Here is a 25,102-nt window from a genome sequence, read left to right as displayed (position 1 = left end):
TAGCACATGCATTCTCAAGAATACCAGCCTTGTTGGTGCATAAATAATATAGTGACCTAGTCTTTCTGGTCTCTTCTACCAGTTTTCTCATTCCTAGACCTGCTGAGGCCTTGTGATAGCTTGGAGTGTTTCCAGGAGGACTAGATTGCAGTCCATGTTTGTCTGAGCTCTGGCAATGTTGTCATATTTGCTACTGTATCTACCTCATTCCTTTTAGCTAATGGTCTTGCTCATTGGACACTGGGTCTGTTTTTGAGCTCTTTACTGCTGCAGATTCCTCTCCCGTAATGTTCCTGCCATCCTGGTGAATGTTCAAAACTTTGGTTTTGTCTTGCTAACCTCTTCAATTGCTGCAACTTGATTTTCCCTTTTCTGCTGTCTACCTTCTATTGCGATGCATTCTGAGTTTAGGACTCTTTAATCGATCAAAAGTATGGTGCATAATTCTGTTTCAGGCAAGAACCACCTAATCTACAGCTTGATATTTATTGCCTCTATATGATGTTTGCTCTCTTCCAAAAACCTTACTTACTCACCAGATGTTGGCATAATTAATTTATCATCATCATGTTGTATATTTCTGATGTTAATCCCCTTACCTTCACTGACATAGTGAGCTGGATTTTGCCAAATTCCTAGGGCTCATTTCTTGGTCCAGACCCTACTAGTGATCAATGTGTGACATCTAATTGAAGGCTGTGCAAGGCAAACTAAGCAGTCAATGCTGGAGGTCACTTGAGAGGTCAGCAGCCACAAAGTGGTGAGCAAAACTTTGTCCAGTGCAGGACACTGAAGTCAGGTGTGGTCAAGGACAGTACAACACCAGGATCCAATGGAAAATGAAAAGGTAAAAAGATTGGGAGGTCCTACCTTCTTGATAAAGGCAGGATTCACTTATTTAAATAATGAGTAAAGCCTTATAAAAACAGGAATCAATATGCAAAGTCACCAATTGCAGTTACAAGATACTACAAGGAAGGCACGAATTTGCCATTAAACCTTAGAAAGGTTCAAACCTTCCACTTTAGCTGCAACTTGTGGGAAAATCCTCCAATACTGCAATAAAGGACAACAGAACAATATTTATATTGCAGAGTAAAAGTATTTTAAACAAGGACAGAATATAATATCATTTTTAAAAGAGTAACTATTATGAGATCTGCCTTTAAGAAGGTTTTGTTCTGTCATTTTGTTTTGAAAGCAGATGTTTGTTGTAAACATGGAGCCAAGATGTCTGCTCTGAGCCCAGCTAACTTTGTTTGTTTTTTAAGTTAGAACAATAGGAGCAGCATGAATGGATGGGGTCAAACTCTCATCGAATCAGGATTTTAGTTTTAGCTTTCAGTAATTGCTCAGGTCTTGAGGCTGCATATTATCCCTCCTCCAGTTACAGCTAAAAGCTATGGCTCTCTTCCTGCTGCGAGAATTTCACATGAGACAATCTATTTTACTGAATTTGCCTTTACTAAAGATGTGTTTATGGGATGTTACTATATCAGAACAATTGCTGTTTAGTAGTTAAATTATCTATTATTATGTTAAGTTTTCTGGTAGAGTTAAGTTATTCCAATTCTTCTTTCTTTTGTTTGTATTTTTAATATAGTATAAGAACAAAGTCTATCTTGCTTCAAGCCTGGTAGTTTGACTAATCTAATTGCAACTGGAACACAATGCCTTATACTTGCCTTCAGAATAAGAAGAATTTGAGTCGATAAATTTTGAAAAGGTTTGGTCTGGTCCATAACAGTAACATCATAAAAATTAGGAAGAGTTCATTTCAGAGATGGGCCAAATAGAACAAACTATTGAACATCTTGATAAAATAATTCCTGAGATGCAGAATAACTTCCAATATAAATACTGAATTGAAGGTTTAATAACTTAATACACTTTTGTACACTAATGATGTAATTGTTTCTGAAGGGCTAAAAGAAGCAACAGATACTTTGAAATACTGAGAGCCTTTGGCAATTATTTTGCTCTCAGAACTAATCAATTCTTGAACTGCAATGTCTAATAAAAGACATTAGCTTTTAGAAGAGACACACATATACAAACGTGTGAATAAGGAGCAGATGCAGACCACTCGGCTCCTTGAGTTTCTTTTGCTATTAAATAAGATCGTGGCTAATCTCACTACAGTCTCAAATCCACATCTGTGCCTACCCCTGATAATCTTTCATGCCCATGCTTCCCAAAAATCTATCTACATCTGCCATATTCAAAGACTGTATTTCCACTTTTTGGGAACAGAGTTCCAAAAACTTTCAGTTCATTGTGAAAGAAACTGTTGTACATCTCTGTTTAAAAGGATGACTCCAGATTTCTAAAATTTAACCCCCAATTCTAGATTCTCCCATCAGAGAAAATACCTTCACCATGTCTACCCTGTCAAGATATCTCAGAATCTTATAAATCCATTTTTGATTTTGTTTAGGACATCTACAGATTTTTGGGGCCAAACGACCAAGGTGACTTGAAGTCAGATTTCGTTAGAGACAGAATTGCTGAGTGAATTGCAGATGGCCCTTTGTCAGATATATTAGAGCCCAAAGAAGGGCTAACTCCAGAAAAAAAGCTATTCAGCTGGTGAGTGAAGCAGAAGTCTGGAAGAATCCCAGGGGGATAAAGTTAGCACCGGAGATCAAGACTGTTTACTTGGCTTTTAAGGCATAAAATCAAAAATGTTGCTTATAAGAAAACAGTGCAATTCTTGTCAGCACTGTGGAGTACAGACACCTCACAGGCATAGACATTTCCCAGCTTTTAAAAGTATTTGCTTTAACTATCACACAGGAAATCACTTCCATAAAGTACGTAGAAGTGGAATACAGTTTCTGGAAAGGAGGAAATCAAACAGCAATTCACAAAAAAAATTAATGAAATGCAATTATCAATAATAGAAAAAAAAACCTAACACGTTGCTTTGGGAAATAGGTAATCCTGACCTTACAATATGGCAAACTGATTGCTATGTCAATGGTCAACTCACAAATTTAAAGTTTGACCCTGTGTGTATCATTATATTAACAGATAATGAGCCATTGTTAAGCTATTAGTCTACAGCTGACAACAATGTAACTATATGGTTCAGGAGGCATAGCACTTAAGATTAAAGGTATGCCACAAGCAACTCTCTGATATAGGGACCAGTAAATAATAGAAAACATATACACAATCCACAATCAAGAATTCAGTCTCACACTAGGAAAGGCAAGTCTAAACCTCAAATTGCCTTAAAATGGTGGAAGGAGTTAAACTAAATAAAGTTAAGGACCAACCTGTCAAGGAACTAGTCAAACTGCAGCCAGTAATATATCTCATGGGGCTCAGTGGCCTCAAGGCAGAACCTGAACATAAAATTTCCTAATCTCAAAAATATGGCAATCTGCGACAATATTGGACTAACAGAAATGTTTTCCATGGCTATGAACACTGAATGTGGAAGAGGCAGTGTTGGACTGGGGTGGATAAAGTTAAAAGTCACAAAACAGCAGGTTACAGTCCAACAGGTTTATTTGGAAGCACTAGCTTTCGGAACACTACTCCTTCATCAGCTACCTAATGAAGGAATGTTCTAATTAGACCTGGAAGTATTTATTTTTTCTCTACCACACTAGCTCTATAAACAAGTTCTGTAGTTCCTTATGTTGAAAGAGGATAGTGGCAGCAGCTTTATAATGCTCAACAGCTCCTGGGGTACTAGGTTGGCATGTTCATTCAACAAGTATTTTTTTCCTGGCTCTGTTAGGAGACAAGATCTGACTTTATCTGCATTTAAGGCTTATTTCTGACATGGCATGGTCCATCCGGTCCCCTGTGTGAGTTTGCAAGCTGACGAGACCTACATCTGGGACTGGCGAATTCTAATACTGCTGTCGACCTGAGTGGTGGAGGAGGCTTGTGGTTGCGCCATTGCAAGAAAATAACTTTATATACACGTGAATGTGTCACTTTGGTTAACTTGATCACATGTAAAGTAACTAGTTAATTTTCAGTTTCCCTATGAAATAATGCCATCTTGTCACATATTCACCAGATTAGCAGAATATCCCAGCATAGGCATTTAGATGGCATGTGGGTAATAAAACTATTCCCTGCCTGAATTTCTTCACATCAGTCTTTTGCCTGTCAATGTGGTATTACTGAAGTGTCACATGGGTAGATTTTATGTCACTTTAACATCTGAATGGTTCACATTTCAAATAGCAACAAATCACTATTTGATGAATCTTAAACGTGCATTAAAGAAAAGAAGAACAATAATTTTCTGTTGTTTTCCACTAACCTCATGGGGAACAACCATGAGTTTACTAGAGACAGCCAATTTGCATAAAATAATTTCCATGTGCAACAAGTCAGTGACTGGCCCTGACTCTCTCAGCAAAATACACATTCTGGCCTGAAAGGGAAGCATGCATTTTCACAAAGCTCCAACTTACCATTGGAAAACTTTCCTCAAAGTACACTCATTAAAAGTAGACATCAGAATATAAACACTCCAATCATTATATAACATTGTTATCATTATGAAACAACCCACAATTTGACATATGCTGTTGGATTCACACTAATATGTATGAAAAATATCATTTAAAATTTTAAACAGATCAAAATAAACTTATGGCGTTGGCAGAAATAAGAGGAAATACGGGAGTTATTTTACTTCTGGTTACATGTAAAATTTTAATTCAGCACTTTTTGAATACTAATTAAATGTTACAAGTGAGCCATCTGCACCATCAGCTCCCCACTGACCAGAAAAAAAAGATGAGAAATTAGTATAAGTATTCCAGAAGGACCAACTGGAAATTCTTAAGTTTAACTTTGTCACGCTAGCTGGTGATAAGTGTAAAACTGGAAGAATATGAGATTACATTCTCTGAATAGTCACACTATTTGCCTTTATTCAATGAGTTCAAATTAGAATGATAAAATGATGCAACACAGGAAGGTGAGAATTCTCTGCTGGCTTTTTGAAAGAGCTATCTAATTAATCCCATTTACCTGCTCTTCCCACATAGCCTTATATTCCTTTCTTTTTTAAGCATTTATCCAATTTACTTTTGAATATAACTGTTGAATTTGCTCACACCATCCTTTCAGGCAGTACATTCTAGACAGCAGCAGCGAAAAGTCCTGTTGTGTTAAATTATTGCATGGGGCTGGATAGAATATCTAAAAGCCAATATGCACATCTGAGAACTTGGATGCCAAGTAAGTGACCTCACAGAAGTTGCACCCTCACTATAAGTTCCATCATTTAAAGCTGTGAGCAGTTCAGCACTGTTGTACAGAACCTGTAAGTGACAGAGAAACATATTTGTCATGACATGGCTGCTGAGCCAAATAAAACCGACAAAATAATATGGCAGTTATCACAAAAATACATTATTTATCACTTAAACCCATTGACAGCTATGTTCAAAAAGGATCCCTCCTGTGATATTGCAACCCAAGAATTGTTCTGTTCTAAACAACAGTGTTGTATCTCTGGCAACTGTGCCTGAAACTGAAAAAAATCAATAGCACTTCATGAGAAGGTCCCGGTCTTCTGGTTTTATGGGGAATTTGTCAATTCGAGTGGCCATTACTGCTTTAAATGTGTGATGTGGAAGCACTTGAACAAGGTGTGAGACCAGTATGAAAGGCAACCTGGTGAGAGTATTTTAGTAAAAATACAATACTTTCATCAACCAGTGATTATTTATATGGGCACCTGTCCAGTTGTATGATTATTCTCACAAGGTGGTGTAGCATGTGATCTGATAGATCACAATGGACGATATTTCTCTCTGATTTTTAGCAAACAAATGACACCAGTGAAGCTGCTTCTGAAGTTTATTGTTTTCAAGTTTTCAACTATCAAAGCATGTGGCTCACTGAGCAGAGTAATATCTTTAAAAGCTAAAATAATCACACATAAGGCTATTTAATTGGAATAAAAAGCACACAGTCCGAGAGTCATATCCTCATTACAATGGAGAAAGAGGCCCTTTGTCCTATCATATCCATGCCAGCTCTCTTTACAGCAATCCAATCACTTCCCTATTCAATTCCTGTAGTCCGGCAGGTTTACTTCCCTCTTGTTCCTATCTAGCTTTCTTTTGAAATTATTAAATACATTTTTCCTGTGAGTTTCAGGTCATTAACTCTTGCTGCATGAATGTGTTCTTCTTCCCAGCCTCTATTATATCTATTGTCTAATATCTTAAAATCATGGGATCCCAATAGTGTGGAAGCTTGCCATTTGGCCCAACAAGTCCACACTGACCCTCCAAAGAGCATCTCACTAAAACCTACCCTATCCCTGTAACCAATCATTTCCATGGCTAATTCACCTAACCTGCACACTATGGGCAATTTAGCATAGCCGATCCTGTGTATCTTTGACAGGAGGACGAAACTAGAGCACCCAGACACAGAGACAATGTGTAAACTTCACAACAATTGCCCATGTGTGGAATTGAACCTGTGTTCCTGGCACTGTGAGGCAGCTGTGTTATCCGCTGAGCCACCATGCTACATCTTGATGGGACTCTAATCCTTGAATATTAGCTACCAGATGTAGCTTTTCTCTGTATATCTTATCAAAACCTGTTGAAATCTTATGACCCATTGTCAAATCTCCTTTCAATTGCCTTTGTTCCCTGGAGAACAACTCAAGTTCGACACACTGAGTTTGGAGTTAAACTACCTCACCTCAGGAACTACTCTGGTTAATCTCATCTGTACTATCGGAAAAACTTTCCCAGCCTTCTTGAAGCATGTTGGCTAGAGTTTGAATCAATATTCTAACTGTGGCCTAACCAGAGCTTTAAAAAGGTCCAGCATACCATCCCATGTTTGAACTCAGCATCTCTCTTTATGAAACATCAGATGCCATATGCCTTGTAAACTATAATATTAATATAAATCGGCACCTTCAAAGTCATATGTTTATGAAACCCCAGAGTTGCCTTGTTCAACAAACTACACCCTTTGATCTTAAAATATCAACTATTGTGATCATTAGAAATATGAAATTCTTGCACTTGTTTGGGTGTGTACCTGATGTCTTTCCTTTCAGCAGAAATGGATAATTCCTTGGGAAGAACTTACTGGTAGTTGAGAAATTGAACCTAGCTCAGGGGGTGGAATTACATTGGAGTTCTCTTGCTTATTTGCTGTAAGGTTTGTGCGAAAGTCCTGGAAAGGCTTGAAAAATGCCTCTGGAATTTCTGCCAACTTACAGTGGCTGATAGGAGATGTTCCGGACCTTTCCCCCCACCAACACCCCCTGTTACTCCTACATTACCTCTCAGCACCATCACTTTATTTAACCGATAAAAATAGAACAAATTTCCAGTTGATGAAATAATTTTCAAGTATGCAGAATCTATAGAAGTGTGCAATGGTTTATTTTAGAAAACAGAATTCATTTTGGTAATTTTGAGACAATTATAGTGTATTGTAGGCATGCTTATGTTGCTTTATGCTCACAATAAATAAGGTTAGGTTTTGTCTTAGGCCACACTGTGAGAGCTGTACACTAAGATTCAGCGAGCCCAGAGACTAATTTATCGAATCTTCTAACCCCTAAGGGGTGCAAAAACGTAACAAGTTATTTCTAGTCATTACAGAATGTTCTCAATATGCATTTTATTGTCCTTGAAAGCCAGAACGATTTCAAATGTCAGAAGAACAAGTTATGAAGGAACAAAGAAAGTTAGGTTTCTCTCTTAAAAAGAGGACACTTCAAGGTGACCTATTTGAAGGATTCAAGATTATGAAGGGAATTGACAATGCTGATCCAGACAAATTGTTCATGATGGTAAATACATCAAACACCAGGGGACGCCAGCTAAAAATGAAAGGTTAGGAATCTGAAGAGAAGAGCCAGGCAGGATATTTTCCACAAAACGTAACAGAATTATAGGAGCAACTTACTCATCAAGGCAAAGTAATATGGTTCAGAAGAGAAGACAGATCAAGGAATGTGTGGTGTAGTGAGAATGTGGGAGAATAAAGTGGAATCTCCTTCCCTGTGATGAGTTTGGTGGCAAAAGGCATTTAATCAGCTGGGACAATGGCAACTGCAGAGTGTGTCAAGTTTTTACTCCATAGTCTCTAATGGCAACAGCTCTGGCCAGCCTTCCTGACCACTGCCAAGTGAGACCTGGAAAATGAGAAATTGGTGTCCAATTAAAGGCCACATTTCAGCATTCTTCCAATTAATCAAGCGACAGATGGGAACTCTCCATGTGGGGAAGTGTTGTGGACCAAACCAAACCCCTTCAAAATTTCAGAAAGTAGTCTAGACCCTAATTTCTCCTTATTTTAAAGGTAAATGTAAGGTGTTGCTTTCCAGATGCAATTCAATTTGTCAAACTACCTGATTTAAAGCTAACCATACCTTATTCATCCATTACTGCTAAAACACAACAAAAGAAAGAAGGAATTAGAATAACAACTTTATTGGAAAGCTTATCAGAATATTATATACAGTGACTATTACTAATTGACTACTCAAATTTAGTAACATCCCATAAACACACTCTTGGCAAAAGGCAAATTCTGAAAGTAAATTTTCCCACATACAGTTATAGAGTCATAGAGTCTTGGAGATGTACAGCAAACAAACAGACCTTTTTTGCAAGGTTTGTGAAGGTTTGTAGCTCAGATTGAGGTTTAGGGTGTAGGTTTGCTCGTTGAGGTGGTTCTCCTCTGTTTTCTGAAGTTTGTCTGTGCTGCAGTGTGATGTGGCTCATTGGAATAGTGTTCTGATACAGCTTTCTTTGTGTGTGTTGGGATGGTTGCTGGTGTAGTTAAGTATTTGGTCAGTGTTTGTCGGTTTTCTGTATACGCAGGTTTGTAGTTCTCTGTTGTCCTTTCTTTCGACTGTGACGTCCAGGAATGCGAGTTTGTTGTCGGTTTCTTCCTCCTTGGTGAACTTCATGCCTATGAGGGTGTTGTTGATGATGTTAAATGTCTCTTCTATCTTGTTTCGCTTCGTGATGACAAAGGTGTCATCTACGTAGCGGACCCAGATTTTTGGTTTGATGGTTGGTAGGGCTGTTCGTGCTAGTCTTTGCATTACCGCTTCTGCTATGAATCCTGATAGCGGAGATCCCATGGGTGTGCCGTTGGTTTGTTTGTACATTATGTTGTTGAAGATGAAGTGGGTGGTGAGGCATAGGTCCACTAGCTGCAGAAAACAGAGGAGAGCCACCTATATAACGTATTCAAGAAGAATGGATACTCAAAAAATACAGTCCGCAGATTCCTCAGGAACAAACCACGACAAGCAGACCAAACACAGCCAGAAACCCTAACCACCTTACCATACATCAAAGAAGTCTCAGAAATTACAGCCAGACTACTAAGACCCCTCGGAATCCTAGTAGCACACAAACCCATCAACACTCTCAAACAAAAACTAACAAACTTAAAAGACCCAGTACAACCCATGGACAAAACCAACGTCGTCTACAAAATCCCATGCAAGGACTGCCACACACCTTACGTAGAACAAACAGGAAGGAAGTTAGCCACCAGGATACACAAACACCAGCTAGCCACAAAAAGACACGACCCTCTCTCTCGTAGCCCTACACACGGATGAAAAAAAACAGCATTTCGACTTGGACAACACATCTATCCTGGGACAGGCTAAGCAAAGACATGCCAGAGAATTCCGAGAGGCCTGGCACTCCAACCACAACGCCATAAACAAACACATAGATCTAGATACCATCTATCAACCGCTCAGAAAATGAACAGGAAATGACATCACCACAAACCCCAGGAACCCCATCCAGGACAAACATATAAACAGAAAGCAGGAGACAAAAGCTTTGCTTCACTTGGAGGTCGCCACTGATGATGTTACCTAGCCAGGTAATGAAACGTCTGGATATCAAACCTACAGCTCAGCGAGCAAATCTACAGCCTGTGCAAACACACCCTCCAGTCCAACTCATCCGTGCCAACCAGACGTCCCAACCCAATCTAATCCCACCTGCCAGCATCTGGCCAATATCCCTCCAAACCCTTCTTATTCATATACCCATCCAGTGCCTTTTAAATGTTACAATTGTACCAGCCTCCAACACATCCTCTGGCAGCTCCTTCCATACACGCACCACCCTTTGAGTGAAACAGTTGCCCCTTAGGTCTCTTTTATATCTTTCCCTTCTCACCCTAAACCTATGCCCTCTAGTTTTGAACTCCCTGATCCCAGGGAAAAGACTTTTTCTATTGATCCTATCCATGTCCCTCATGATTTTATAAATCTCTATAAGGTAACCCCCCCCCAGCATCTGAAGCTCCAGGGAAAACAGCCCTAGCTTATTCAACCTCTCCCTATAGCTCAAATCCTCCAACCCTGGTAACATCCTTATAAACCTTTTCTGAACCCTGTTAAGTTTCACAACATCTTTCTGATAGGAAGGAGACCAGAATTGCACGCAATATTCCAACAGTGGCCTAACCAATGTCCTGTACAGCTGCAACATGACTTCCCAACTCCTGTACTCAATATTCTGACCGATAGAGGAAAGCATACCAAATGCCTTCTTCACTATCCTATCTACCTGCGACTCCACTTTCAAGGAGCTATGAACCTGCACTCCAAGGTCCCTTTGTTCAGCAACACTCCCTGGGACCTTACTATTAAGTGTGTAAGTCCTGCTAAGATTTGCTTTCCCAAAATGCAGCACTTCACATTTATCTAAATTAAACTCCATCTGCCACTTCTCAGCTCATTTGCCCATCTGATCAAGGTCCCATTGTAATCTGAGGTAAACTTCTTTGGTCTCCACTACACCTCTAATTTTGGTGCCATCAGCAAACTTACTAACTATATCTCTTATGCTCACATCCAAATGATTTGTATAAATGATGAAAAGTAGTGGACCTAGCACCAATCCTTGTGACACTCCACTGGTCACAGGCCTCCAGTCTGAAAAACAACCCTCCACCACCACCCTCTGTCTTCGATCTTCTCCAATTCAGGACAAAATAACATCAAAAGGCAATTCTGAGAGAGAGAGAGAGGGAGAGAGAGAGAGACCTCCAGCTTTCAGCTGTAGCAAAGAGAGATGTGGCAGCTATTCACAACCCAACAAACTTCAGCTGAATGCTAAATCTAAAAATTCTGGTTCTGTGGGAGCTTGACCACACCCCTTCAGGCTGCTTCTATTGTTCCAACTTAAAAGAACCCAAGGTTTCATGAGTTGTTTATCTTCTGTTTGACTGTGCATCACCTATCCACAATCTCGCTATAAAAGATCAAGCATACCTCTTAAAGCCACAGTATCATCACAGAAATCTTGCAGGCTCTCATGGGAGTATGGTTTCCTTCCAAGGGCACTTGGTACCTGTTCAAGCGACTATCATCAGTAATGAGGGAACATCGGAGGCTGAGGGGTGACCTTATAGAAGTTTATAAAATCATAAAGGACATGGATAGGATAAATAGACAAGGTCTTTTCCCTGGGGTGGGGGAGTCCAAAACTAGAGGGCATAGGTTTAGAGTGAGGGGGAAAGATATAAAAGAAACCTAAGGAAAGATGTTTTCACGCAGAGGGTGGTGCATGTATGGAATGAGCTACCAGAGGAAGATTTGGAGGCTGGTACAATTGCAACATTTAAAAGGCACTTGGATGGGTATATGAATAGGAAGGGTTTGGAGGGATATGAGCCAGGTGCTGGCAAGTGGGACTCGATTAGGTTGGGATATCTGTGCATTATGGACTAGTTGGACCGAAGGGTCTGTTTCTGTGCTATACATCTCTATGACTCCCTTTGCTTTTGCCACTGCCCTTCTTCCATGATGATCATCGTGTGAGTCCACCTCATGCAATCACTCCTAGCAATGGTCTGAGGCTTTGGGCTGGCACCACAGCAGCAACATCAGCCTTTGAGTGGTATTGCTGTTGAATAGAGATTCCATCCTCTAACTGGCCTGTAGCTTTTGGTAGACAGAGCCTTCAATCCCAGTGAAAGTTTACAACTGACTGGCTGCGTTTCCACATAGAACAAGATCCCTAGAAAAGGTGACCTGAGACTTCATTTTGCCTTGCAGCCAGAACCTGAATTTGACCTTAAAATGAGGGAAGAAAGCAATTTTCAAAATGGTGCTTATTTATTGACACAAATTTCACCCAAAGCCAAATCTTCACTTCTTGCTCAATGTTTCCATCCCTGGCTAATTTGTGCATGCAAGTACACTGAAGAAATCCAGGATACAAATCATCTATTTACTTGAATCTGAAAATTCAGAAAGGTTTCAGCTCAGACATGCAAGTTCCTAAAAATACAACCATTTCCTAAGAGAAGAATCAATCCATTTTTTTAAAGTAAAATGTATTGCAAGAACCTGTCAAGGAGCTGCAACAACAGAATTGCAGTCACATTTAAAGAGAAGGCAAGATCATCGCTGGGAAGCAACAAGTTGACCTTGCATTACCTCAATCACATATGAAAGTATCCAAATATGTTAACATTTCTACAGCTAGTAAAGTGACCATCGAATTTGAGGTAGCAAGAATTATAAAGTTAGAAAAGCCTCCTCAATCCTACAAGGAAGAAGTCTCAAAGCTTCTAAAACAAATTCAAGAGCATCAAACCTTCAATCAGAGTGGATAGTGCCACAACTGCACAAGTAGCAAAACATTGTATGCAACAAATCTTTGCAATTATACACAGAGAACATTAACTGTAAGGGGAATCAGTGTCCCTCCCGTTTGGTGACTGGATCATGGTCAGTCCAACTAGTCTGAGAATTGGAGATAAGTAAGTCAGGGAGTTGTAGAGACATCAGATAGACAGCTTGGCTACCCTCAAAAGTTAGTCTGGGTGTGGTGGGAGGGGGAGTGTTGCAAAGTAAGGTAGGTCCTGGTTTGCACAATAGAAGTCAAAAGGCTTAGCAGTGGCCAGTTCAGGCTGCATTGAGATAAGTGGAAAACTCAAGTGTGGGAATTGGAGACATTGTACTGGGGCACGGAGGGGTTATATCTTGGGAGGACACAGGGTGCTGCAGGAGGGTATATTTGTAAACCAGCACCACCCTGACTTTAATGGGGTGACTGTGACAGTGGACATAGCTGGGATTGAGCTAGTGGTAGGGGATCTAGAGGACAGTGATCATTATGTAAAATAATTGGACACAAATGTGGGGAGCCTTGAAGTTAATAGGATTGATAGGGACAGCTCTCCAAAAGGGTACAATGAAGAGTGTGGGATGGAATCTTGATTTTTTTGGCAGAGCCTGATATTCACCATCAGGTGTGTGACTTGGAGAATGTTTCATCTTCCATCAAATGTCAGCTGTGCACAATGGATGGAAGATTCCTACCAGCACATCACAGCAGGCAGATTTGTTTTGCTTTGTCTGCAAGTGTGGGTGTACTTGTGGGTAATGTGAAACTCTTTAAGGGGTATTTGGATCAATCAGGCATCCATTGAATCAATGATGAAACATATTTGGCATTAAGTTCCTTTGCTCACACATTGATCAAAAACATATGTTCCAAATCTTGGTTACGTGCAATAACAGCAATTCTATAGATCATGGCAAATTAATTCAATTAAGCTTTGTGGAGCAGAAGTGATTGCGGATGATCTTAAAAGTGTCAACCATGTTCTTCACTTCGCAAACACATTGTGAAGATTTCACAGCTATGGAAGAATACAGAGATATTCTCCTCTCAAACAGAAGTGTAAGTGAGAGCAGTAGATACTGTCCTTATATGCAATGTTGATTTTCATGGCAGATATAGGGATGGGGTGCAAAGTAATAGTACTCCTACCATCGTTATAATAGTCTAATGTCTTGTGTGAGAAGATTTGTGAGCATACATGTACACATGTTTTAATATCTCACAGTTCCATTTCAAACATTTCACACCCTCCTTCTACAAGGTCTTCAATCCTACTGTATCATGCTCTCTATCAAAGTTTCATTTATGTTTGATACAACTGCTCAGGAATCATATTACTAAGAAGAGTATTTTGTTTGTGACATTGCCCACACTGGTTCATTGCACCCATCCTGAATTGCTCTAACAACAGCAGATGCTACTAACACTCGCAGATGTACAAAGACTGTGCAGATGACTTGAGTTGATTTAAAGTCATCACCAAATGCAGGGACAACATCAACCCTCCTGCAGATCCTGAGTAGTCTCTACATGAGGAAGCTGGAACAGAAGGCTCAGCCCAGGATGCAGGTAAGATTTAAAAGTGTGCCATCGTCAATTGCATTTCCTCCAAACGACCGAAGCTCAATACTGGTGCAGACTAAGATGTCCCAGGGCACTATAATAGAACTAGGCCATCTACTGGAACAGAGCTTATGCTCTGAGAGAGTGTGTGGCTATTCCATCCCACTTATCATCGCAGTGACAGCAGCATGTAATTTTTATATGACTAGCCCATTCCAAGCATCCATTGCAGGACCTATGTAAAATTTCCAAATCCTTAACCCACAAGTGTATCACTGATGTTCCAAATACAGTTGTGCAGGATCACATCTCTTCATCTCTCCCCCATGTTGAGGTCAGTCCTACAGTCCAAGCAATGGGATTTTTTCAGTATTTCTAGCATCCCCCAGGTGCAGGGTGCTTCAGACTTTATGCACATTACCTTTGAGGGCATCGTACAATAAAGCAGCTGCATTCTTTAACAAGGCACAGATTCTTTAGTGTAAATTCTTAGGAAAAAATAGAAAAATGAAGAAATAAAAAATCCAGCAATACTTTAGAAAAATAGAGAAATGAGTTCAGAATAACAGTCTTCCAAACTAGATCACACTGGGCTTCACTTTGAGGCTGGGAGTACTGGGATGTGAGTCCACACTGAGTCCAGGAACCTGTGCTGGCTCTCATCCCTGACATCACCGATGCCACCAGAGGATGGGAGATGAAAAGAAAAAGAAAAGAAACACAAAAAGAGCAAGAGAGAAAAAAAGGAAAAGGTCAAGTAAACAAGCTCAGGAGTCCTTCTCCGGACTCCAATTTACTCTGCCTGAGCTATGCTTATCACGAAGATTTCTGACCCCTATTTGTGTTATGTAAAACAGGATAAACTATTTATTCCTGAGGAAAAATACTCAAGAAATTCTAGGAATGGCAATGATACAAACTCTTAAAGCTTCATACTAACTACCTGGACTGTTAGACCAAAAGTCCCTCTTTCCCCCAAGCTGGTATTTAAAACAGACAGACAAAACAAAAGGTCAGTAATGGAGGGTGATAATAGGTTAAAGATAGAAAGAAAAAATATGGCAAGCCACATGGCTAGGGTCAGAGTATTTGAATTTCAGATGAGGAGTTTCGACCACCACATGTGCTTCTCTGAGCAGCTCAATGGCAGTTTGATGAGGGAAGAGCTGAGATCTTTGAAAGCATTACTGAGTTGGGTTGGTTCCTCCTTTTGAGCACTCTCCTTGTGGTACCTGACCAGTCAGACAGTCATGATATAGCTCCTCACTGAAAAAAGCCTTACAGTCTGACCTTTACTGCTCCAGTCATAGTTATCTGCTTGTTGCTTCAAGCAATATCCTCATGGACCCTACCAAGCGGGCACTCACAGGGTGTCTCCTCTCCTCACCACACTGCTCAAATTCTCCACATCGATTCCTCACACAGCACTGCAGGTTTTGAATTTACAACTCCAGCCCCTCTTTTTTTCATCCAAATTGTAACTTTCCTTACTGTTTTTCCCCCCACTTGTTGTCAGCTCACAGGGTAAGACTTCCGCTTAGCTTTCAATGGCTTTCTGCAACATGGGTGTGACTAACCAGTCAGTGGCCAATCCCAATCTGTGCTGTTTCAAGCTGTCTCCAAGGTCAATTCTCCAGCAGGTGTGGGGGAAGGGGAGCGGGAGGTATGGGAGAGGGGAGGGATGGGGCAGGGGTGAGGAAGTTGAAGATGGGAAAGATGGGAGTGCTAACTGAATCATTAACCTCCCCGTCTTTCCTGACAAAACTTGTTTCTCTCAAAATGAATGTTAGAAGTTAGTTATAGTATGAAAAGTTAAAACAAACGGATAAGGTTATAATAATATTAAGAATATGTTAACAATGGTGATAATGGGAGAACAGTGCAATGAAGCTTACTTGGTTGAGTGAACATGGAGGTCTTGGAATTCCTACCTATGAGTGGTCAGAGCGCTCTCCTGGTAAACCAATTAGTTTCCCTCATAGGATGTGAAGAGATTAATTTCAACAAACTCACCCTCTGTCTTTGCCCTTTCTGACTGATTGTGAGAACATTTCTCCTACAATGAGGCAAAGTTGGAAGTCTCAGTGAGTACTGGGAAAAAAACTTTTAGGAACAGCATTCAAGCAGGGAAGGTGTTCCCAGTGAACATGTAGGAAGTTCAGAGGTGGGGAAGGGTTAATCGTTTTGGAAGATGAATTTGGTGAGAGCCATTGAGTGAAGGTGCTGCATGTGAGTGGTAGACCATTAGCACTAGTGTGAAGTGTATACAGTCACAGAGTTAGAACATAGCAGAGAGAAGATGGTGGCACTTATTCTTGTGGAGTGTATAAGGCCATTGACCTCCTAGCAGCACTGCTAGGCATTCGTTCTGACTGTGGGAATGGCACTGACGTGAGTGGCCATCACTGAGTAGGCTGGCCCGTTTTGGTGACCTGACCTCCATTGGCAATCTTCAGGTAAAATAGCTACCCTCCTAGCTAGCATTCTGCCTACCAGGACCTCCAGGGCCCTGCCAATGAAACTGAAGCCAATTTCCCTTTTTCAGCAATCTCCATTCAAAACGTGGTGTGGCAGCTGACTTGGAGTGTCATTCCTGACTGACAGCATTGGAATTGGTGCACGGCTGAAGTTTAAATACGGCACACAGCATCTATACTGCAAGTTCCTGGCAATGGCAAGCATTTTCATTAATGTGAGTGGAGGACTCAACAAGAATGGCACTGTGGAGCCCAGTTCCATAATTTCAAACATTGGCAGCAGAAGATGAGGTGAGAAAAGTCATTATAGCCCAGGGAGAGAAGCCTAAGAAACTCCAAAACAAATACTTAGACAAACCATAGGATGCTTTAAATCTGTGTTATTGTCCCAGGGAAAGGGCAGAAGAGCACATATACATCCTTAACACAAACTGAGAAATCTGAGAATGGTGTTTAAGATCAATCCGTCAAGGCACAAGAGGCTTGTTTGAGTGTGGAAGAGGTTTAAGTGGAAAAGTGATTTGAAGAGTGATTTGAAGATATTAAGAGTGAAGGGTGACAAAAAAGAGAATTCAGCAGCAGAACTTTAATGGGGATGGGAATTAAAGTGAAGGAAATTACACATTTGATCTGCGTTACATGTGTAAAAAAGTAATGCCAGATCTGATGAAACCGGAGGTTGGGCCTTTTCGGCTCCAGGTAAGATGTCCTCTCTCACCATCTTCTGTATATTGTTACATCCAGTAAAGTCTATTGCCGTTCACTCAGCAGGTTGTGGATCTAACCTTATAATAGTCTGGCTTAGATCACAGAAGCCCAAAAGGTGAAAGGTGAACAAAGAGAAGTTTTTCCAGTGGGTCAAGGGTAAATTCAGAGGGCACGGATGTAATGTGATTGGATAAAGGAATCAGAAGCAGTAGAAATAAAATCTTCTTGACACAATGGGTGGCTAGATTTGGAATGTACTGCCTAGGTGGTGATGGACACAGCTTTAAATTATCCTTGAATAAATAATCACAGAATTATGGAGGAAAAATGCTGGGAAATCAGACCAATAAAAAGAGCTGGCAGAGACTCAATGGGCTGAGATGCCTTCCTTTTGAAGTCATAGCAAAGCTCAGGCAGAGCAGCACTCAGAGAGGAGTGGATTGATCGGAGTGGGAGAGGGAGAGAAATGGAGAGAGTCTTCAGTGAATCCAGGGCCAGAGCTAACATTAGGTTTCAGAAAGTGATGTGTGGCAAGTACATTTGCTGCTAGGGAACCAGATTCTAACAGCTGAGAAAATTGTACCAGTCGGGAAACTGTGAAAAGTCCTGATTTTTGTAGTTTGTTGTTTGTAAGGAATAGAGAGAGAGAGAGAGAGTAAGAAATCTGATTTAGTGAACAGTGGCTAAGATTGGGCAACTTGTTCCTATAATATTGTTTGGAGTTGGTAAGGTTCGTCATGTCAGGGGAACTTGGGCCACATGGAGTGGTCCTTTGGCAATCTGTGGGAAATTAGGGACCTTTCCAGTGTCCATGATAACCATGTGTCCAGTGTCCATGTATACAGGAAGCGTATTCAGCTACACCTCCTGATCGACCTGTGCCTGGAGCAGCAGATGAACTCACTATGAAGCATCCATAAAGCTGAGGGTATCGTGGATAGCACGTTTAGTGAGCTGTTCACACTACTAATAAGATCTGCAGTGGCAGAAAACAGGAAGACCTATTGGTGATGGCATGGCCACTCTCTTCTCAAAATGTTTTCATGTGGAGGGTTGTCAAAATATGGAATGTGCTGGCTGAGAATGTGGTGAAGGCATGTACTCTTATCATATTTAAGAAAAATCTTTAAATGCCAGGGATAATGGGCTATGGACCAAGTGCATATAAATAGAATTTGTGTAATTTGGTGTTTGTTGATTGGCATTGGCATGTGGGCCGAAGGACCTATTTCTACGCTGTAAGATTCTATGGGTCTGTGTCTCAATGATGTGGTGTTGGTGTAAGCTTGCTGCCATCAATAAAAGCATTCTTGAAAATGTTCTCACCCTGTGTGTGTTTCTTTTCCCCAATTAATTTGGCTAATAGATGTGCCTTCCATTTGCTTACTAAAGTGGCAACTGACTGTGTGGAGAATTGAGTGTGCAATGATGCATCCAATGGCTTCGTGCCACAGAATTTAGTTTCACTGCATCTCCATAGTTACCTTTACCGATGATCTCAAAAACAAAGTAAATGTCTTGCTTCTTTTCAGATTACCTACCTGGCTGTTACATACACATTTTAAAATGTTCTTTAACCAAATTCCATTCTTTCTAAGCAATCCTTGCCTTTCAAGAATGACAGCAGAAATATGTTTTAGGCCTCAGCAGTAACAACAGCTAGTATTTATCATGTTAAAGGTGCTACATAAAGTGTCCCAAGTGCTTCATTGAATTTAAGTTGATATTGAGCTTTATAAGGAAACATTAGGGCCCATGAAACAAAAGCTTAGTTGGAGACATATTTTAAGGAGTGGCTTTAAGACCACAAGAAAGGAAGAGTGGTGGAGAGGTTCAGCAAAGTCAGTTTAAAGTATATCCAGTTGTCAGTGATTAAAATTGGGAACATTCAAGAAGTCAAAACTGGAAGGGGCGAAATTTCATTCCACTGTAAGGCTAATGGAGATCACATAAATCAGGAGGACCAAGACCGTGGATGGAACTGAAAGTAAGCTTAAACATATTAAATTGACAGTGTTACTTAACTGAGAACGAGTGTACGTCCATTTGGCACAGGGCTGATCAATGTCTTGGTTTTGGTGTGATTTAGGACATGGCCAATTTGATGACCTCAAGTTTATGAAATAAAGAAAGACTGGCACTGACACAGCAGATTTCATTGGATTTCTCCAAGACTTTCATAGACAAGGAAGTACACTGAAGGAAACATGGCAACCAATTTGTGTACAACAAACTCCCGAAAATAGCTATTGCAGAATTGTATGAAACAGATAGTTGCATGATGGGAAAACTGGCCAACCCTTGGTTGTAACATGACACAAGTTAACAAAAGTCAAAGCATTGGTAACCTCAGCAGGATTTGACGTAGGCTAAGTCCACTTAAATTCTTTAACCTTGGTAGACCTCGGCAGAGTTTGATCAGCTGGCTCCACACACATTCTGGGATATTAATTAAAGCCTAAATAAGGACATCCCACAAAATCGTCTGAGCCCCCAAAAAGGACGAGGCTATGAGCTTGCATATGTGGCACAAGGTTTTGGGAAGTCAATACGATAAACCTCAGAAGTAATAATACAGATCATAACTCAATGTGTCAGTTTAATGGATGACTAGCCTCTAGTGATAGTTATTGATAAACTTTAAGTATAAAGATTCCTGCTTTCATCTCTGTAAGCATGGACTTGTGAAAGAAACTCACAGCTGTGGTCAGCTCTCTCTCTTTTTCCAAGTTCAGCCACTCTGCATGCAGTTTCCTTGTTAATAAAGACCTATTGTTTTGTCAGACCAAGTTTTGTTGAACTTTTGTTGAATTTATTTAGTTCTCGCAGTCTCACAGTCCATTTCTACACTGTGTGATTTCGACCAGATAATCCGTTGTGGTGATGTTGCTTGAGGGGTAAATAGTAGCCAGGACACCATGGATACCACCTGTCTCTTCTTCAAATTGAAGGGTAAATTATGGAAGGTACGCCAAAAATTGACTGGAATGGTTAAGTTTAGAGTTAACAAAGTCACAAATAATAGCTTCATCAATGGAAGGAACAAGGCAGGGATCATTTTAATTTATTTCAGAAAGGTGATAATAAATGGTCTTAGTAAGTGAGCAAATTTATGAACAGAAACTCATTTAGAGGTCAAATATAGTACCAAACTTGCGAAAAGTATGATTTTAGCCTCAGACAATTTTCAGGGAGCCAGGTGGAGTTGGCGACCTGAGTTTGCAGCACTTCACCAAGACAATGGTTTTAGTCATTCTGATATTTAGTTAGAGGAAATTTTTACTTATCTCGTCCTGAATGTTAGATAATGAATCAGACAGCATTAGGCAGTTTTTCTGACCTGTGTTGTTTTGGATAATGTTTAAAAGAAAAAAAACCCACAGGGAAGAAAACCAGTGGAGAAGATTTCACTCTTTAAAGTTTTCGCTCAATCAAACCAACCGTCATTAACATAATTCAAATATTACTTAACAAGGGTATTTCAAATAAAAATGTATATTTCATTCTGAATTCAGTAAATGGCCTCACATAGCTGCAAGCAGACTTTACGTATTGCACAAATGTGAGACTACGTCTTCCCAACTTCTCTGCTCTATAGGGTCTCCGTGTGTGTTCACACTTCTCTCTGATACCTTGCTTATGTCATCATCTGTTCGGCACATTGTCACTATTAGGAGTTTTCAGGATTCCTGGCACCAGTGCTATATTTAAAGCATTGACCAGGTCAAACATGCCAGCCAAAAACTGCTCTTCACAGTACATTTAGTGGAAGGGAAGCAAGAAAGAACTGTCATTATAACTGCAGCTATAAGAATCAAACTACAAAGATTAACTCTCCTTAGTGCCATATAATCTTACGGTGCTATCTTAGGGAATGTTACTGTTCGCCAGTGGATGTGATCTATTTGTATCTTCAAAGGTCTTTGACAAGGTGCTGCATTGGAGGCTGCTAAATAAGATAAGAGCCCATAGTGTTAGGGGCAAGGTACAGCTTGAAGTCCAGTTGGACTTCAGCTAGTAGGCACTTTTGCATGATTACATCATTAATCCCACTCCCATCACCAAGTCACGTTTATTTATACGTGCATCATAGTTGACCACTATTCCAGCCCCCTCAGAGCCAGTTCTGAGAGTGAACAGAATGTCTGACTCCTGTTTATATCTGTCAGCCAGGGCTCCCTAAATCGGTCCAGTTAACAGCTCCAATCATGGAACTCATATTCTATGAGTTGGCTGACCTCATTACAATCACTATACAGTGAAAGTAGATTTTCTTTTAAATGTAATTAGAATTCACAAAAAAGTGGCACTTTATATTTAAAGCAGTCAGACTCAATTTCTAATTAGTCTAACTAGACAATGTTGACTGGACAATTCTTTGAAGTGGCCCACTTGTGGTGTTTCTCTGCCAGATGTGTGATGTTGATCTGTGTACTCATACTTTCCATGTCACTTTCAATGAAGGAACATCAGCAGACCAAGGCAAGCTCTGAGGAATTCCTTGGGCATTGTATGAATCATTATCACCTTTCTCATTATTGAATTTCATTCCAGTAAGCTTTATCTAGAAAAGAAAAGTATGTATGATCAAGCACTTCTGTTCATTTTTATATCAAAGTGTAAGTTCACATTGGATAGCTCAAGGTTGGTTCAGCAGTTTAATTTGATTCAAATATAAAACCCCATTACACCCACTGGCAGAAAGCATTAAACCTTCTAAACATAGTTTATGATTGCATTACTCAGTTAAGAATAACTCATGCATCCAGCTCTAAATTGCAATTTATACTTTGATTCATAACCAATGTTTTCCTCTCTGGACCTCGCAACATTCTATTATTCTACTGCTCAATTTCTTTGATTTTGTATTGCAAAAGATGGGTGCTTTTATTTCATAATTTATTATTTTCTGATTTTGTTCTTTCTCATCAGTTTTCTTCAATTCTTTCTACCTCTGAAGGCATTCATTCGTTGTTCAGGTACATTCTCAAGTGGCAAACACCCTTTGCTTTATTACAATCGTGCCAATATGCAGATGTGAACCATGTCAGTGCCTGACATCAAGTAGACGTTAGAACAGCTTAACTCAGTCTGTTCCCCCTCAACACCTTCTTGTCTACAATTCCATTCGGGGTCTCTGGCTAATAATTGGAATTAGAACTTAATACAGTTTTGCCCCTCCTGTGAATAAGTAATGGAAAGGCTATTTTGTCACACCTCTGCTGTAACACTACTTGACAACAACAATCCCATACAAACTGGGATTTAAATATAGCAAAGTTCATCAGCTCAAATATTCACTGACAAAACACAATAACCAATGAGGGTGGAAGGGTCAGTGTTCTTTGTTAATGTATTTCCTTATGAACCCAAAGGTAATCTGTGCAAGATTCTGTGGAGTGGCACGGTGGTTCTGTGGTTAGCACTGCTGCCTCACAGCACCAGGTACCAAGGTTCGATTCCAGCCTTGGGCATCTCTCTGTGTGGAGATTGTACATTCTTCCTGCGCCTGCATGGGTTTCCTCTGGATGCTGTGGTTTCCTCCCACAGTCCAAAGATGTGCAGTTTAGGTGAATTGGCTATGCTGAATTGTCCATAGTGTTCAGGGATGTGTAGCTGAGGTGCGTAATTCAGGGGTAAATTGAGAGTAATAGGGGAGGGGAGTTGTTCTGGATGGGTTACTCTTGAGAGGGTCAGTATGGAATTGTTGGGCCAAATGTCCTGTTTCTACACTGTAGGGATTCTACAAAAAAAATAGACATTATCTTCAACTTTTCTTCTGTGGCTTGATTTGTCCCTTGATCCATTGTACCTTCACCCACATCACAGAAACTCCCACCTAGCAATCCTACAGAAGAATTATTACCATTCCACCTGATGGCAATTCCTCAAACACTATGATAATGGAGCTTGGAAATTATCTTATGTCTGAATCATGTGATAGAAGCAATGTCTATGTATTTGCTTCAATCTGTATTTCATGCTCTTCAGAACACTTTTTCATTTACTGTATCTTTCATTTTCCCATTCTTTGAAAAGTTTTTTTTACACAAATGTATGATGATAATAAATAACTGTCATGTGTGTGCTGAGTTCTTCAATTCATTTTCTTTTTCTCTTCATTTGAGGAGAAAGCTGAGAGGCATTTAAAACATTACAATCTATCAAGCTGGAGGCTGTACGCTATTTTGCTTAGATCATCAGTTAAAGTGAACCGAATGGCTTTACTGACTTATTTTCATCTTATGATTTAACAGAAAACCAAGATTCAAAGCTGTTTACATTCATAAGGACAAAAGAACATAAGAAATAAGAGCTAGATCAAGCCATTCTATCCCTTGAGAGCCTGGCCCAACATTCAATAAGACCATGGCTGATTGGACTGTGTTCTCAATACCACTTCCCTGTCTGCACCATCCATTATCTTTGACTCCCTTGTAGATCAAAGAATCTATATAACTCAGACTTCAATGACACTGCTCTCCACCCATAAAATTCCAAAGATCAAAATGTTTTGAGTGGGAAAACTACTTTCCATTTCCATCTTTAATAGTAGACCCTTAATCTGAAACTGCTTTTTCTTTGTGAGGGAAACCATTGTCAAGAGTTGAGGCCCCAGCTCTGATCCTTGTGGCAATAATCCACTTGTTATAGTTTGTGAACCTGAAAATGATCAATTTGTCTTGATGCTCAGTTTTATGCTGGTTTGCCAATACTCTATCAGTACAAATATATTGCTTCAAAATATTGTCTTCTCACTAATCTTTATGTTGCACCTTTTGGAAATTAAAGTTGACCGTATTTACTGGTTCCTTTTTATCCACACTACTTCTTAACATCCTTTAAGTACTCGAAAAAAAGTTACAATTGGTTGAATTTTTTTGTCTTGCACTCAAGAGGACACTTCACAAAAATACCAGTGTGAAGGAAAACACATACATCACCCGGCATTAGAAAAGAAAGCTGATTGGTTGTCAAATGGCCTCTGATTGACAGAAGTATTGCTGCAAAGAATGGATCAGTTAAATGATTACTAACTGATGATAGCTGTCAAGATATTTTAAAATTTAAACCAAAAGTTAACTACTATTAAACACAGCATTGTTCTGATGCATGAACCAAGAAATGGCAATTGATTATTTTGTTCATTTGAAAATTGCAGTGTGTGCACATGTTATTTCTGTCTGTAAAAGCCAGGTTCCTATGTATTACTATGCATAGCTTCCTGTATGTGCAAATGCACCATACTGTAGATTAGATTAGATTATATTAGATTCCCTACAGTGTGGAAACAGGCCCTTCAGCCCAACCAGTCCACACCGACCCTCCAAAGAGTAACCCACCCAGAACCATTTCCCTCTGACTAATGCACCTAACACTATGGGCAATTTAGCATGACCAATTCACCTGACCTGCACGTCTTTGGACTGTGGGAGGAAACCTGAGCACCCAGGGGAAACCCACGCAGACACGGGGAGAATGTGAAAACTCCATATAGACAGTCGCCCGAGGCTGGAATTGAATCTGGGACCCTGGTACTGTGAGGCATCAGTGCTAACCACTGAGCGGCATGGTGCCAGACTGAAATCTTAAATTGGTGAGCAGTGTAATTCTTAACATAAATAGAATTATTTAGTAAATGTTGCCCAACTGCAGAATCATATCTAATGCTGGATACTGTGTTTAGAGTTTTGTAAGTACAAATTTGTT

This window comes from Chiloscyllium plagiosum, unplaced genomic scaffold (assembly GCF_037043375.1).
Source record: "Chiloscyllium plagiosum isolate Xiang-an unplaced genomic scaffold, Cpla_swu_hap1 HiC_scaffold_10, whole genome shotgun sequence".
Lineage (NCBI taxonomy): Eukaryota > Metazoa > Chordata > Chondrichthyes > Orectolobiformes > Hemiscylliidae > Chiloscyllium > Chiloscyllium plagiosum.
The sequence above is the reverse complement of the archived record's forward strand: the minus strand, read 5'-3'. Positions refer to the sequence as shown.